Source organism: Myotis daubentonii, chromosome 10 (genome assembly GCF_963259705.1).
Source record: "Myotis daubentonii chromosome 10, mMyoDau2.1, whole genome shotgun sequence".
Lineage (NCBI taxonomy): Eukaryota > Metazoa > Chordata > Mammalia > Chiroptera > Vespertilionidae > Myotis > Myotis daubentonii.
In genome coordinates this window covers 16,165,287-16,179,790 of record NC_081849.1, presented here as the reverse complement: position 1 = coordinate 16,179,790, position 14,504 = coordinate 16,165,287, and the positions used below count along the sequence as shown (strand labels likewise).

Here is a 14,504-nt window from a genome sequence, read left to right as displayed (position 1 = left end):
GACCACATGTTCACCCCTATTTGCAAAGGATGCTACGCAGACAGAAGTGCATGCTTCTCAACGGCTGAACCCAGGCATTCTGGACCTTACGGATGAGAGAAAAGTCTTTCAGGAAGCAACCTGAGATAGATTCCGCATATGGTTCAGGTGGTTTTTGAACTTCCAATTTAAGAAACCTGTTTCTTTTCATTTCCTTCTGGCTTAAAATAGAATAAAATTCATTTTCTTAGGTGGAACTGTTTTATACTTTTCATTATGAACCTCTGTTTGTTCTTTCTATCTAATATTCTTTTGTGCTTTTATATTCTTCCTAGATTATAAAATCAAGTTAAAAATATATATATTTCAGCAATCCAAAATTCAAAGGAAAACTACAACACTGAAAGTTTAAAAAATGAAATAGGCTACATAAATACAAATACAAATTAGGCCTATAATATAAAAAAATAGCTTTCACCTGGCCATTTAGCTCAGTTGGTTGGAGTGCCAGTGGGTTTGATTCCCAGTCAGGGCACATACCCAGGTTGTAGGTTCTTTTCCCAATTGGGGTACATTTGAGAGGCAATTGATGTTCCTCTCTCTCTCTCTCTCTCTCTCTCTCTCTCTCTCTCTCTCTCTTTCTCTCTCTCAATTTAAAAATCCTTGGGTGAGGATTTAAAAAAAGAAAGAAATAGCTTTCTTATATCAGTCTTTTTAGGGCTTGTGTTGACAAGAGTAGGGCAAGAAGCATCAGCTGAGACTGATCACAGCAACTTTTCCCCCATTACCATTTATGCCCTCTTCCACCTCCACCCCCACAGCCCTGCAATCACCACACTGCTGTCTAGGTCCATGAGTTCTCTCTCTCTTCCGCCCCCGCCCCCCCAACCCCTCCATCTCCCAGCTATTTGCCTGCTCTTTATCTATAAGTTTCTCCCTATTTTGCTTGGTAGTTCAGTTTGTTCATTAAATTCTACATATGAGTGAAATAATATGGTGCGTGTCTTTTTCTGACTGGCTTATCTCACTTTTCATAATGATCTCCATGTCCATCCATGCTGTCACGAAGGGTAACATTTTCTTCCTTTTTACAGCAGAGTAGTATTCCACTGTATAAATTTACCATAGCTTTTTTTTATCCACTCAGCTACTAATGGACACTAAGGCTGTTTCTAGATCATGGTTATTGTAAATAACGCTACAATGAACATAAGGTTACATATATTCTTTCAAATTAGTGTTTCAGTTTTCTTCGGATAAATACCCTGAAGTGGAATTGCTGGGTTGGAAGGCAGTTCCATTTTTAATTTTTTGAGGTAACTCCATACTGTTTTCCACAGTGGCTGCACCAGTCTCCATTCCCACCAACAGTGCATGAGGGTTCCCTTTCTCCACATCCTCACCAGCACTTGTTTGTTGATTTATGGATGAAATTATTCTGAGAGGTGTGAGGTGATATCTCCTTGCGGTTCTCATTTGCATCTCTGTGATGATTAGTGACACTGAGCACCTTGTCATGTGCCAATTGGTCATCTGTATGTCCTCTTTGAAGAAATCTCTATTCTGGTCTTTTGCCCATTTTTTAATTGAAATTTTTGCCTTTTTAGGTGTTGAGTCTTATGAGTTCCTTATAAAATTTTGATATTATCACTGTATCAGATGTATCATTGGTGAATGTGTTCTCCCATTAAGTGGGTTGTCTTTTCATTTTGTTGATGGTCTCCTTTGCTGTGCAAAAACTCTTCAGTTTGATGTAGTCCCATTTGTTTACTTTTTCTTTTGTTTCCCTTGCCAGAGGAGATATATCAGAAAAAAATATTGCTATGAGAAATGTCCAAGATTTTACTATATCTATGTTTTCTCCTAAGATTCTCAACAAAATATTAGCAAACCAAAATCTGGCAATATATTAAAAAAGATCATACACCATGATCAAGCAGGATTTATCCCAGGGATGCAAGGTTGGTAGAATATCCCACAAAACAACCAACACTATACACCACATAAATAAATTGAAGGATAAAAAAACACATAATCATATCCAGAGATGCCGAGAAAATATTTGGTAGAATCCAGGACCCGTTTATAGTAAAAACTCTCAGCAAAGTGGGAAGAAAAGGAACATAACTCAGTGCAATAAAGGACATATATGACAAACCCACAGCCAACATCATACTCAATGAGCAAAAACTATAAGTATTCCCTTAAGGTTGGGAACAAGACAGGGATGTCCACTTTCACCATTTATTCAACATTGTACGGGAAGTCCTAGCCACAGCAATCAGAAGAGAAGAAGAAATAAAAGGCATCCAAATTAGAAAGGAAGAAGCAAAACTGTCATTATTTGCAGAAGACATGATATTGTATATAGAGAACCCTAACAATTCCACCAAAAAACTGATAGAACTGATAAATGAATTCAGTGAAACAGTAGGATACAAAATAAATATCCAGAAATCAGTTGCATTTTTATACACCAATAATGAACTATCAGAAAGGGAAACTTAAAAAAAAAACCACTCACAATTGCTTCAAATAGAATAAAATACTTAGGAATAAATTTAACCAAAGATGTAAAAGACCCATACTCAAAAAATTATGATGAGACACTGAATAAAAATATTGAAGAAGATACAAATAAGTGGAAACATGCCATGTCCATGGATAGGAAGAATTAACATCATTAAGATGTCCATACTACCCAAAGCAATCTATAGATTCAATGCAATTCCTATCAAGATACCAATGACATATTTCACAGAACTAGAAAAAATGTTTTAAAAATTTATATGGAACTAAAAACTACCCAGAATAGCCTCAGCAATCTTGATAAAGAAGAAGAAAGTTGGAGGAATCATGCTACCTGATATCAAACTAAACTACAAGGCTATAGTTATCAAAACAGCATGGTGCTGGCATAAAAATGAACATATAGACCAATGGAACAGAGTAGAGAACTCAGAAATAAATCCATTCCTTTATAGCCAATAAATATTTGAGAAAGGAGGCAAAAACATACAATGGGATAAAGAGAGTCTATTCAATAAATGGTGTTGGGAAAATTAGACAGATATGTGCAACAACAACAACAAAAACTAGACCACCTTCTTATACCACACACAAGGATAAACTCAAAATGGATTAAGCATATCAACTTTTAATCTTTTAAATTGGGAGGGAGCACCTGTGACATCAACTACTGTGCACAGCATAAATATTCAGTCTTTTCCATCTTCCTTACCATTATTAGGATCCTTTTTGCACAATAAGCTTGTTTACTGTCTACCTTACTCGTGTATTTTGATTTGTTCACTTATTGAGTTGCCTGATTAGAAGCTGGCTCTAAAATAAAATAATGACTCTAACTATAAATACAGATTTCAGTGGATCCTCATATTAAAGTGAACCAAAATTTAAAAAACGAAACTCACTCCTACAAATCTGCTATGAATTAATTTTTCCCAGATCCCAGTCTCAAGGAATATAACCAGGATGTTCCCGGAACTAAATCGGAACAGAATTTATATAAACCACAAGGCCCATTTAAGTCTGTCACTTATTCCTAAAGAAATTCAAAGAATTCATGTCAAATTCTCAGTGACAAGAATGGCTATTTCTTTATGTGGCCTACCTTGGGGAAGTCTGAGTGTCTTTTCTTAGTGTGGCCCTCCACAGCCTGCCTGATTTTAGTTGTATTCCTAGCAGAATGCTATTTCTTTGAATTGGGCCTTTGGTCTCCTTAAATTAGGTTTGGAAAAGAACATCTATCAGACACTGAGCTGTTTTAAGCATCCCGGTAACGTAAAATACAAAGTTGAATTGCATATACTAGCCTTCAGTTTTAATGAGTAAATAATAAATGTTGCATAAGATGTGGAACATAAACCTAGATATCTAAAAGTACATGGACAATATAATGAGGAAATCAGTTCTTTGAATCTTTGATCAAATGCTAAAATCAGTATATTTGGTGTGAGAATATGACATCTCTCAAACAATTTATAACTCTACTTTGTTACTTTAATTTTATCATTTATAAATTATAAGTAAATGTAGATAAAACATAACATATACTATACATTATATATTTTTGTATCATATGTATATGAATGACTAAGGAACATTTTTAGTACAAAATTTTCTAATTGTAGTCTAGTTTAAGAAAATACACACATATTATTAATGGCAGAACTGAAATCTGAACCAGGCAGATTTCAAGAAGCAAGCTGGGATCGAACCTGAATCTGCTTGGGAAATTTAACCTTAGCATCACTTCAGGGACCTGTAGCTGGTTATTAAACTGAATTGTGGCAGAGAAGTAAAAAAAAAAAAAAAGTGAGAAACAATGTAGAATGATGAAAAATGTGTCCCCTAGAACATAGCAGCATGAACTGACTAATGTAAATGTAAGAAGCAGAGCAGAGAAAGGAACGTAGTAGCTCTAGTCTCATAAAATTGTACAGATATTATCATTACTAGATCTCTTGCTTTAGTGAGCTTATTGAGAATGAATTGAGTAAGAACACATACTCTGCCAGCCCCTGGGTAGAAATCCTAATGCCACTATCTACCAGCTGTGCGAGCAGTTAACCTTCATAAGACTAAGTTTTCTCATCTGTTAAACAGACCAGAAAACCTCGGTTTGTTAATTTTCTTGATATCATCTAAGTCCCAATCTTAGAAGGCTCCTAAACCAAGACCGTTCTAAGCTGTGATGGTGACTAAGGACACTTGTTCTTGGTATGACCATATGCTCTCAGAACTGGGGTGCACATCAGGAGAAAATGCAAAATCAACCCAGACCCAAAGAACTGTGAAGATGGTTGATCTTGTTTATGATTGTCTCTCCCTTCAAAGGAGGCTAAAGAGTGCAATGCCCTCCTGGCTAAAAGATTTGCCATTGCCTTACTGTATAATTTAAATTATATTCAATTTTCATAATGAAGCAGAGGAGAAAATATTGCTGCACTAAATTACCTGCTCCCTGCCCAGACTTGAATATTTCATAGCTCAGTCAATGGCAAGGCAATTATAAATGTCTGCAAATAAAAATAATTCCTTAGTCCTGGTGTGCAAACATATGTAGCTGCCTCCTGTACCAGTTATGATAGAAGTTTGAAAAGCCCATGGGAACTATTTGTCATACTTCGCTGTCCTCGCAGTGGACTGAAATTATCTAGGTATCTTCCTCTTATTATGATTCATTCCTGTGAACTTGGAGTTTGGCTGTAGTACCATTGGGTATAAAGCAGGAGCAAAGGGAAGGCCAAGTAATATAGGCATGACATTGTGCCAGAAAGCTGCAGTTTAATACCCTCCAGGCCCTGGAGGAAGGCACTAGGCAAAGAAAGAACAGATGCATGCCCGGTAAAGTCTAAATGGCATACAGAGGGTGCTTGCCTGTCAGTCATACCTGGGAACAGGGCATGGCCAGAGTAGGGATGTAGGTGTGGCCACTGAAGTGTGGGAAGATCTGATAGTTAAGCTCCTAAGCAGAGGCGTTCTTTCTTGCTCTCTTGCCCTTTTTTTCTTGCTGCTGTGCCTGGCTGCTGGCTTGCAGGTCTCTCTTGCTCTTCACTCGCCATGGCTGTGGGCCATGCGGATCCCATACAAAATAGACTAATGGACGGTGATTAGCCTGATGCTATGCTGGACTTAACTCCACATGGAAAGGAAACTCTGGACACTGGCTTTGCTTTTAGCTCTGCTGAATCCCAGCTACACATTTCCTAGAACTCGTTGAATGGGAAGGGAACTTTGGAAACCCAGGGATGTAACTCTACACAAATGAAGCTTTCCACCACATCTGACCCTCTTGTAGGAGCCTCTGGAAGTTCCTATTCCAGCAGCACCCCAAGAACCCCACTCCCACTAGCAATGGATAAATCCCTCCCGTGCAATTTTCTGATAACAAAGTTAACTAGTTTCTTGCTCAAGCAGAGACATTTGAGAGAGGCTAGCAATGTAGAACTCTCTCTGAGCACAATACTATAATAGGTGAAGCTGGTCTTGGCTGTCACTTTTTGTATCTTAGCAGCGATCTCTCCATGATTACCCAGAACCCTTTGTGTCAGCCTGGCTGGTTGTCCTCCGCAGCATAGGGAGTGCTTGACAGTCCCCTGTTTGCTCCAGTGAGAGGCAGTTAACGAAGCATAAACTTCGTGGGTCTGAGAGGGGTCTACTAATGTGTTCAGTGTCATGTATATCTTTGTTTAATTCTCCAGAGTAAGATATTGTAACCACTCTAGGTTAGTGCTCCCTCTTTCCACATCAACTTTCCCTCCTTCATATTTGCCCTCTGATTAGAGAATGTGGAACATGGTGGGATCTAGTGAAAGGGTTGAGCTGGGCATATATGTAGTTGAAGTTTATGGACTACATTTATATGACTTGCAGTTACTTCCATGAATAGTTATTGTTATAGCTGTACCGGTATAAGCATTATTTCCAGGAATACACCTACCACACTCTGTGCCACCTCCCTGTACCTGAGCAAAAAGTGCAAGGCAAAATATGTACCAATATATAAATTTATTCTACATCATCTGGCACAGGTAACAGGTGGGCTTCTCCCAGACTAGCCAGAAGCTAGTCTGGGGAAAATTCTTCACATCATCAGATGTGTAAACTGGTAAGCAAAAGATTCAGTTCTAATTAACACCAAGTCAAAAGACAAGTGCTTTCCTATTAGTAATTCAGGGTACTCTGTATCATACACTTTCAACGGAAAATTTAAAGTAGAATTCTACTGTGTTACATTCAGAAAGGCAGAATTTTTGTTTTTTAGGAAAGAAATCTGTAATAGTAGAAAAATAAATGTCTATTTTATGCATCTCAATGATCAGTTAGAGAAAAACAAATTTTGATCAACCATGTTATTCAAAAGATTGAATTATGTTTATATTCTCCTATAGAAAATGTTACAACTATTGTTATTATGCAAGGAGGTGATCTACAAGTATGCAAGCCAAAAAGGTAGGAAAAAGGTATTATAGATGTGTGATAAGCAGTTCATCATAGAAATATTTTCTGGATTTTGTGATATTTATGATACTATTCAACTTTCTTAAAATGTATATTTTGTGTTTTTTAATACTAAGTAAATATTTACTTTTCTATGAAATTTTGTTTTTATAACTCTTTTTTTATCTTAAAGAGTGACCTCAAAATATAAGCTTCAGGCTCCACAAAAGCTATTTCCATTCCAACTCCAACTCTGTGCATCCTATGTCGGTAAGTTAATGTTAAGGTAGTAACAAGCCTTTCCCGTTACCCTCTGCACTAGTTTTATGCTGGGGTACTAGCCTGTGCTGTGTACGTATCCCAAAATGTCTTCCTGCAGTCTAACTCTATGAGGTTGACAGTGGATTGCATGCCCCATCCTCTGGTAGGACTTTCTGATCCATAGCTGTCAGTGAAATAGAAGTTAGTAAGTAAGTGACCCCTGTGGGGATAGGAGAGACAGTAGTAGGTCCAGGGAACTGTGGGTTATTAGAGCTGGAATAGGAAGAAAGAGGAGAGAGAAACAGAACAGATTCTCTGATAGAAGGACACACATCACATGAGGAAAGAGAGAGAGAGAGAGAGGGAGAGAGAGAGAATGAGAGAGAAAGAGACCTTTATTCCTTTTCAATTCCCTGTTTCAGATCCTTGTCTTGAGATCCATGGAATTATCTATCCTATATAATAAAAGGCTAATATGCAAATTGACCAAACAGCAGAATGACTGGTCGCTATGATGCGCACTGACCACTAGGGAGCAGGCGCTCAACCCAGGAGCTGCCCCCTGGTGGTCAGTGCCCTCCCACAGGAGGAGGGCTGCTCAGCCAGAAGCCACACAAGGAGTGGGCCTAAGCCGGCAATCAGAAATCCCCTGAGGGCTCTCTGACTGTGAGAGGGTACAGGCCATGCTGAGGGACCAACCCCCACCCCTGCCGAGTGCACGAATTTCTTGCACCAGGCCTCTAGTAACCTTATAAGGCTACTGCTTCACATCTCTCGTTTATTGGATTTGAGTGGCTCTCTGTTCCTGGCAACCACAAATGACCTGAAAAATCCTCCTTCCCAAAGCATTTGCGTTTTACTGGAGGACTCTGGGAAATGATAGCTAAGATTAATTGAATTCCAGACAAACTATTGAATATCAATACCATTTCTAATCTTCACAGCATCCCAGGCCGGTAGCTATCATCAACATTTTACAAGTGAGAAAACAGCCTCAGAGAAGGTGAGTAACTTGCCAAAGGTCATGCAATGGGAAAGCAAAGCTGGATTGGAACTCAGCTTTGTCTGACTGCAAACTGTCTGTTCTTTCTGTTGTACCATATTGCCTGCCAATATATACAACCAAAGGAATTAGTTTCTGCTGATGGAGTTGTGATTTTGAGCACATGGATAGGGGATTTTAGAAGCCATGCAGATTATCTAATTCAACCCTTCTGTTTGCACTTTAGGTCATTGAGGTCTCAGGAGGGATGCTACTCAAGGTTCCAGAAAAAGTGTGTGAACACAGATAAGGACTTGGGTCTCTGGGTTCCTTCCATTAATTTTTTTTCTATTCTCAGACTATATGAGGATCCCAGACATAATCTAATCCTGTTTCTGTTGAATAAAAACTTTTTGCTTTTGGTAAATTCATATCTAACAAATCACTTTTTATTTCCAAGGAGAACATTAATAGGCAATATTAAAGAAATTGAAATATTAATTCCTTTTAAATATGGTTTAAAGTTATTCTACATGTTCAGTCATTTTAGAGGACTTTCTATCTTATTTAGTATATTTAAAAGCTAAAATATGGCAATAATACTTGCTATCAATAGCACCTGCTGTGTTTTACATATACTACTTCTAAACCATATGAATGTAGTATAATATATGTAGGGACAAGGAAACTTACATAAATTAAGTAATTTACTCAAGTTCAACCAAATAATAAGGGGCAAACAGGATTTAACCCAGGTTTGCCTTTGCGGTTGACTAAAAATAGCAAATATTTTACCAATTTTCTTGAAGTTCAACATACATTAGGTTCAAAATGTGAGCTTTTAGACATGGTTTATATTATGCCCTTATTATATTGTGTTTCTTTTCTTACTATCTGTGAAATGATTATGGCTTGCCATTGAAATCAGCAATCTGGTCAAAAGCTATTAAATATTCCTTTAACAGAAATCTTGTTACATAAATACTCAGGGCTGTGAATTTTCTCATTGAGCAGGCATAGATACATTACAAGAAAAAGAAAAAAAAAAAACTCACCTGACCAGGGCTTTAAGATTTAAGAACCATTTCTGTAATTTAAACTGAAGTTCAAAGATTTAACAGATTCACTGAAGCCCCTGGAAAAAAAAATCTTGGGAATCTACCATCCTGAATAATGTATCATCCATAAATAAACCAGAATTTATTATGAAATTCTGATATTTTAGAAATGTCTCTTTCTAAAAATTGCTCCTTGGCTATGGTATGGTTGATTAAGCGGATATTGATTTTGTTCTTCTTGAATAAACTGAGAGAGGTTGTAAAAGGTAATATTCTTTATCTCGACGTTTTCAATCAGGATTCTATTAGAAGGAAAGTAGACAGAGCTGGATGGTATTTGGCCAATAGCCATTATTATGTGAGGTGAAATGAATATAAATTTAGCACCCGGTGCCGGGCATACAGTAAAAGCTCATAAGTGTTAGCTATTGCTATTTGTATTATTGGCAATAGAGAGATGCCTGGGGAAACGGCCAGAGCTGTGGATGACTTCCTAAAATGAACATAGCATTTTGTCAAATGTTTCATGAGACATCTGAGAGCACCGGGCTAGTGCTGAAATGAAGCGGCTTTATGTAGCTACAAGATAGGATTTGGCTCGCCCCTGGCCTGGTGCCAGGCATGTCAGAGCCTTTGTCGATGGCTGCGGAAGGTTGATGTGACCTGCGGAAGTGACATTGCTGACACCACGGTGCCGCCAGCGCCACCTGCGATGTATCAGCACTTTTCCTCCTCCCAGTGCCACAGACCTCGGATACATATCCAATTTCTCACTCTGGGGATGCGCTTTCTTCTCTTCTTGAGCTTAGAGCAATCATTTAGGTCCAGTGCTATAGGATAACTGTTCTGGACGTGACAGCAGATGAGTGGGCTCAGGTCATTTTCCACTTGTAGTTGTCTAAAAGAACAGATTGGCAGCCAAACGCTGTCAACCTCGCTACATTGCTCCCCGTTATTTTAACTATAAAGGGTGAGAAAAACAACAACACCCCCCAGTTCAATATCAGGTAATTTTTCTCCACTAGAGGTCACAGCATTGGCAAGGCAGTGTGCCAGCGCCCCGAACATTGCCATCTGGAAGGCGCTGTCTCCGTGCTGACTCCTGTCAGGCAGGAGTAAGAATGGAAGAACACTGCCCTGGGTAATTGCTGGAGGACATTGCTGATGAAGGGCAGGGGCTGTCTGATTTTGTGTTAATTTAATAGTTGGTTGCAGAGAGGGTTGTATGCAGCTCGTGTGCCGGTGAAATTGGCACGTGTGAAAATTTGACTCATGCTCAGGTGCTTTATCTCTTTGGACTGCAGCTCTTCAAGAATTTCTCAACAGTGCCAATACAGACACCCCCCCCCACCACCTGTCTCCCCCCAAAATCACTGGGCCAATGAGGACATCTAGATTCCACATCCACATTTGAGGCTGTTTTCTACTTTTTTCATTGTTATATTAGAATTGTGTAAGCAGAGCTAAGACAGTGAACAATCACAAAGTGAAGTAATACAACCTCCCGGGCAACTGATTTAGAAAGATAGCCCTCCTTTGAAATATGGCCAATTAGGCATCCTAAATTCCATCCTAAATTTGCCTAGTGCCTACTTTACTTCGTGTCCCATTCCCCACTGGGCAAGCAGGGAGTTTTGTAAGCTTTAATTCTTCATTGTGAATGGAACCATGTAGCAGAAATTGCTACCACGTGGCAAAAATTGCTATTATAGCCAAAATGTATAACTAGTATCCTAATTTTTTTCTATGTATTACAGACATTTAACTAGACATGAATTTAGTTAGGTATTCCATGTGACAAAGCTCTGGCTTTGTAAATTGAACAGGCGATCGCTCAATTTGGGATAACATTTCATATAGCGGCAATAAGACACAGTGCTACCTACAGGGAGTTAGTATGGACACAGAGAACTCTGCAAGCATTCTTTTTTAAGTAGTCACCCTTATTCATATGATCAACATAATTAATATGAGTTAGCCATATGAAGCATGTCTTTCTATTGGCTCATTATTTGCAATAAATATACCTATTTAAATAGGCATATTTGAATCAAAATAGGTATATTTGAATCAAAATACTTCCATTAAAAAGATTCTTCTCACTACTCAATGTACATCTACTTTACTGTCCTATTTATCGCCTTTTCTGTAGAGATAAACTTCATCAAGGGTTAATCAAAACTCACCCTACATCCTGTTTTTCACGAGGCCTTTCAGATCTAATCTTTCTTTACCAGTCTTTGGCACTTGCCATCGTCCCTGAAGCTCTCTTAACTCTTAGCTTCCGTGAGAGTTTTTGTCCCGGTTCTTCAAACTTAGTAGCCACCCTGCATTCTCATTCACTTGTGTCTCTTATGCCACCATGCCTGAAATATAGTGTTTCTTAGGGTTCTATCCTGAGTTTCTTCCTCTCTCATTTCACATACCACCACCTATTTTCTGATGACTCATAATGGTACATTCCAGCTCCTGAAATGTCGAGTTGTATTTCTGTCATTGTTTAAAAACACCCACAGGTCTAAGACTAAACTCGGGTGTCAAGTTGTTGCCTCCACCTTCTCCTCTAACAGTATTCTCTCGTTAGGGTGGCAGCATTATTGTTTTTCGTGTCGATCTCTCTTTTCCTTGGAAAGCTCATTCATCCTTTAAGATTAAATTCTCATCTCTGCTTGGAAATGCTCCTGAGTTTAATGGTGTTTTTTCCTTTTCTGTATTCTAGCTCTTTGACCCCATAACAACATCATTTCATTTCTGTACCGTATGTCATCATGATTAGTTTACCCTAAGTCATCGTCACTTATTAGTTTCCTTTGAGCCCAGCTTCAGGTTACCTCTGTGTCATTCGGACCTACCACTCTGATTCATACAAATTAGGAGCCTAAGAAATGCTTTTGAATAAATGAATGAATATGTCCTCTGCCTCTGCAGATGGAGCCATAGTTTGGATGTTCCAGTCTTTGAATCCATCCATCTTTTTCATTTTCTAGACTTTAATCACCTCCCATCTCAACTAGTCTTCTTTTTTCCTAAGTTAAATTCTTACTTATTTAGAAACTTTTAAATTAAAAAATGTTAAGGGGATGATATTCTTTTTTATTGTAGTAAAAATACATAACATAAAATTTACAGTTTTAACCATGTTAGGTGTGCATTCACTGGCATTAAGCACATTCACAATGCTGGGCAACCATCACCATTTTTCATTTCTAGAACTTTTTCCTCATCTCAAATAGGAAGTCTGTGCCTATTAAAAAATAACTTCTCATTCCCTCCTCCATCCAGCCCCCGATAGTCTCTGTTATATTTTCTGTCTATGAATTTGCCTAATCTAAAAAGTCATCTAAATGGAATCATATATTTGTCCGTTTGTGTTTGGCTTATTTCACATAGCATCATGTTTCAAAGTTCATCTATGTTGTAACATGTATCAAAATTGCATTCCTTTCTAAGGCTGAAAAATATTTCTTTGTGCGCATATACCACACTTTAATTTTATTTTTAAAAATTATTCTTTATTGTTGAAAGTATAACATATATGCCCTCTTTTCCCCATGGACGCCCTCCAGCCTGCCCCCGCTCTCCCTATATACATTTAAAAAACTTAACTTGTTTTTGTTTTTAATTTTAAAAAATTCAATTACAGTTGTCATTCAATCTTATATCAGTTTCAGGTCCACAGCATAGCGGTTAAACATTTATGTACCTTATGAGTGATCCCCTGATAAGTCTAGTACTCACCTGACACCATACATAGCCTTTACAATATTATAGGCTATATTCCCTATGCTGTACTTCATCCCTGTGACTATTTGGTAACTAGTAATTTGTCCTTTTATTTTTTTAACCCTCATCCTAGGATGTGTTTTATTGATTCTTTTTTTTTTAGTGAAAGGAAGGGCAAGAGAAACATCGATGTAAGAGAAACATTGATGGGTTGCCTCTTGTATAAGACCCAACTGGGGATCCAACTCACATTCTAGGTATGTGCCCTGATGGCAAATCAAGCCCGCAACCTTTTAGTATATGGGACGACACTCCAACCAACTGAGCCACCTCAGGGACAATTTGTATTTCTTAATCCCTTCACCTTTTACACCTAGTCCCCCCCTATCCCCCCCCCCCCAATCCACTTCCCATCTGGAAACCATCAGTTTGTTTTTGGTATTTCTTTGTTGTTGTTGTTTTTTCTATTTTGTTTGTTTATTTTTATTTAGATACTATATGTAAGTGAAATCATATGGTAATTGCCCGTCTCTGTGTGTGACTTATTTCACTTAACATAATTCCCTCTAGGTCCATCCCATGTTTTTGCAGATGGCAAGATTTCATTCTTTTTTTATGGCTGAGTAAAATTCCATTGTATATTTGTACCACATCTTCTTTATCCTGTCATCTATCTTTGGACTCCCAGGTTGCTTCCATATCTTGGCTATTGTAAATAATGCTGTAATGAACATATTTATATACATTTTTTACATGAAAGAAATAACTAAGCGTATAGAAAAGAATTATAGAAGAATCATTTTTTTTATTTAAAAAAGATCTTATTGATTGATTTTAGAGAGACAGAGAGATAAGAAGAAAGAGAGAGAAAGAGAGAGAGAAACATTGATTTGTTGTTCCTCTTATTTATGCATTCATTGGTTGATTCTTATATGTGCCCTGATGGGGACTGAATAAAAAACATTGGTGAATTGAGACTGCTCTAACCAACTAAACTACCCAGCCAGGGTTGTAGTTTTTGCTTGTTTCCCCATTTTTGAACCCAAAGAACAAAATTGTTATTTTGGTGTTGAGGGAGAAATACATGTCAAATTCCAATAACAAATTCTTTTTATAAGGTAATTGTTATTAGAAACCTAGCCTACTCACTGGGTCCAACATTAGGATTCACTCCTAAGGTCTAGCCAGGGGTCCTCAAACTACGGCCCACGGGCCACATGCAAATACAAATATTGTATTTGTTCCTGTTTTGTTTTTTTACTTCAAAATAAGATATGTGCAGAGTGCATAGGAATTTGTTCATAGTTATTTTTAAGCTATAGTCCGGCCCTCCAATGGTCTAAGGCACAGTGAACTGGCCCCCTGTTTAAAAAGTTTGAGGACCCCTGGCCTAGCCAATTAGTCTGTAGCCTGGTACCAGTAGGGATGCGGTAAATATTTATTGAATGATTTTTATACAAGTATGACTTCATCCATTATTTTAAGTTGAGATAGTATGCGAATTAGCTCATAACTCATGGTAGTCATTAATAGCTTAT

The 14,504-nt window shown here is 37.9% G+C and overlaps 1 protein-coding gene and 1 long non-coding RNA gene across 2 annotated transcripts in view; one reads left to right on the top strand and one right to left on the bottom strand.

The window, feature by feature from the left end:
* LOC132242689 (uncharacterized) overlaps nucleotides 1-8,208 on the top strand; it is a 54,471-nt gene extending 46,263 nt beyond the window's left edge. The window contains exons 3-4 of the long non-coding RNA XR_009454695.1: nucleotides 7,136-7,212; nucleotides 8,148-8,208. This is a non-coding gene — a long non-coding RNA (uncharacterized LOC132242689). The remainder of the gene's footprint in view (nucleotides 1-7,135; nucleotides 7,213-8,147) is intronic.
* The window catches only part of KCND2 (potassium voltage-gated channel subfamily D member 2), a 533,766-nt gene that overhangs the window by 42,977 nt on the left and 476,285 nt on the right, over nucleotides 1-14,504 (bottom strand). The gene's annotated exons all lie outside the window — the stretch shown is intronic.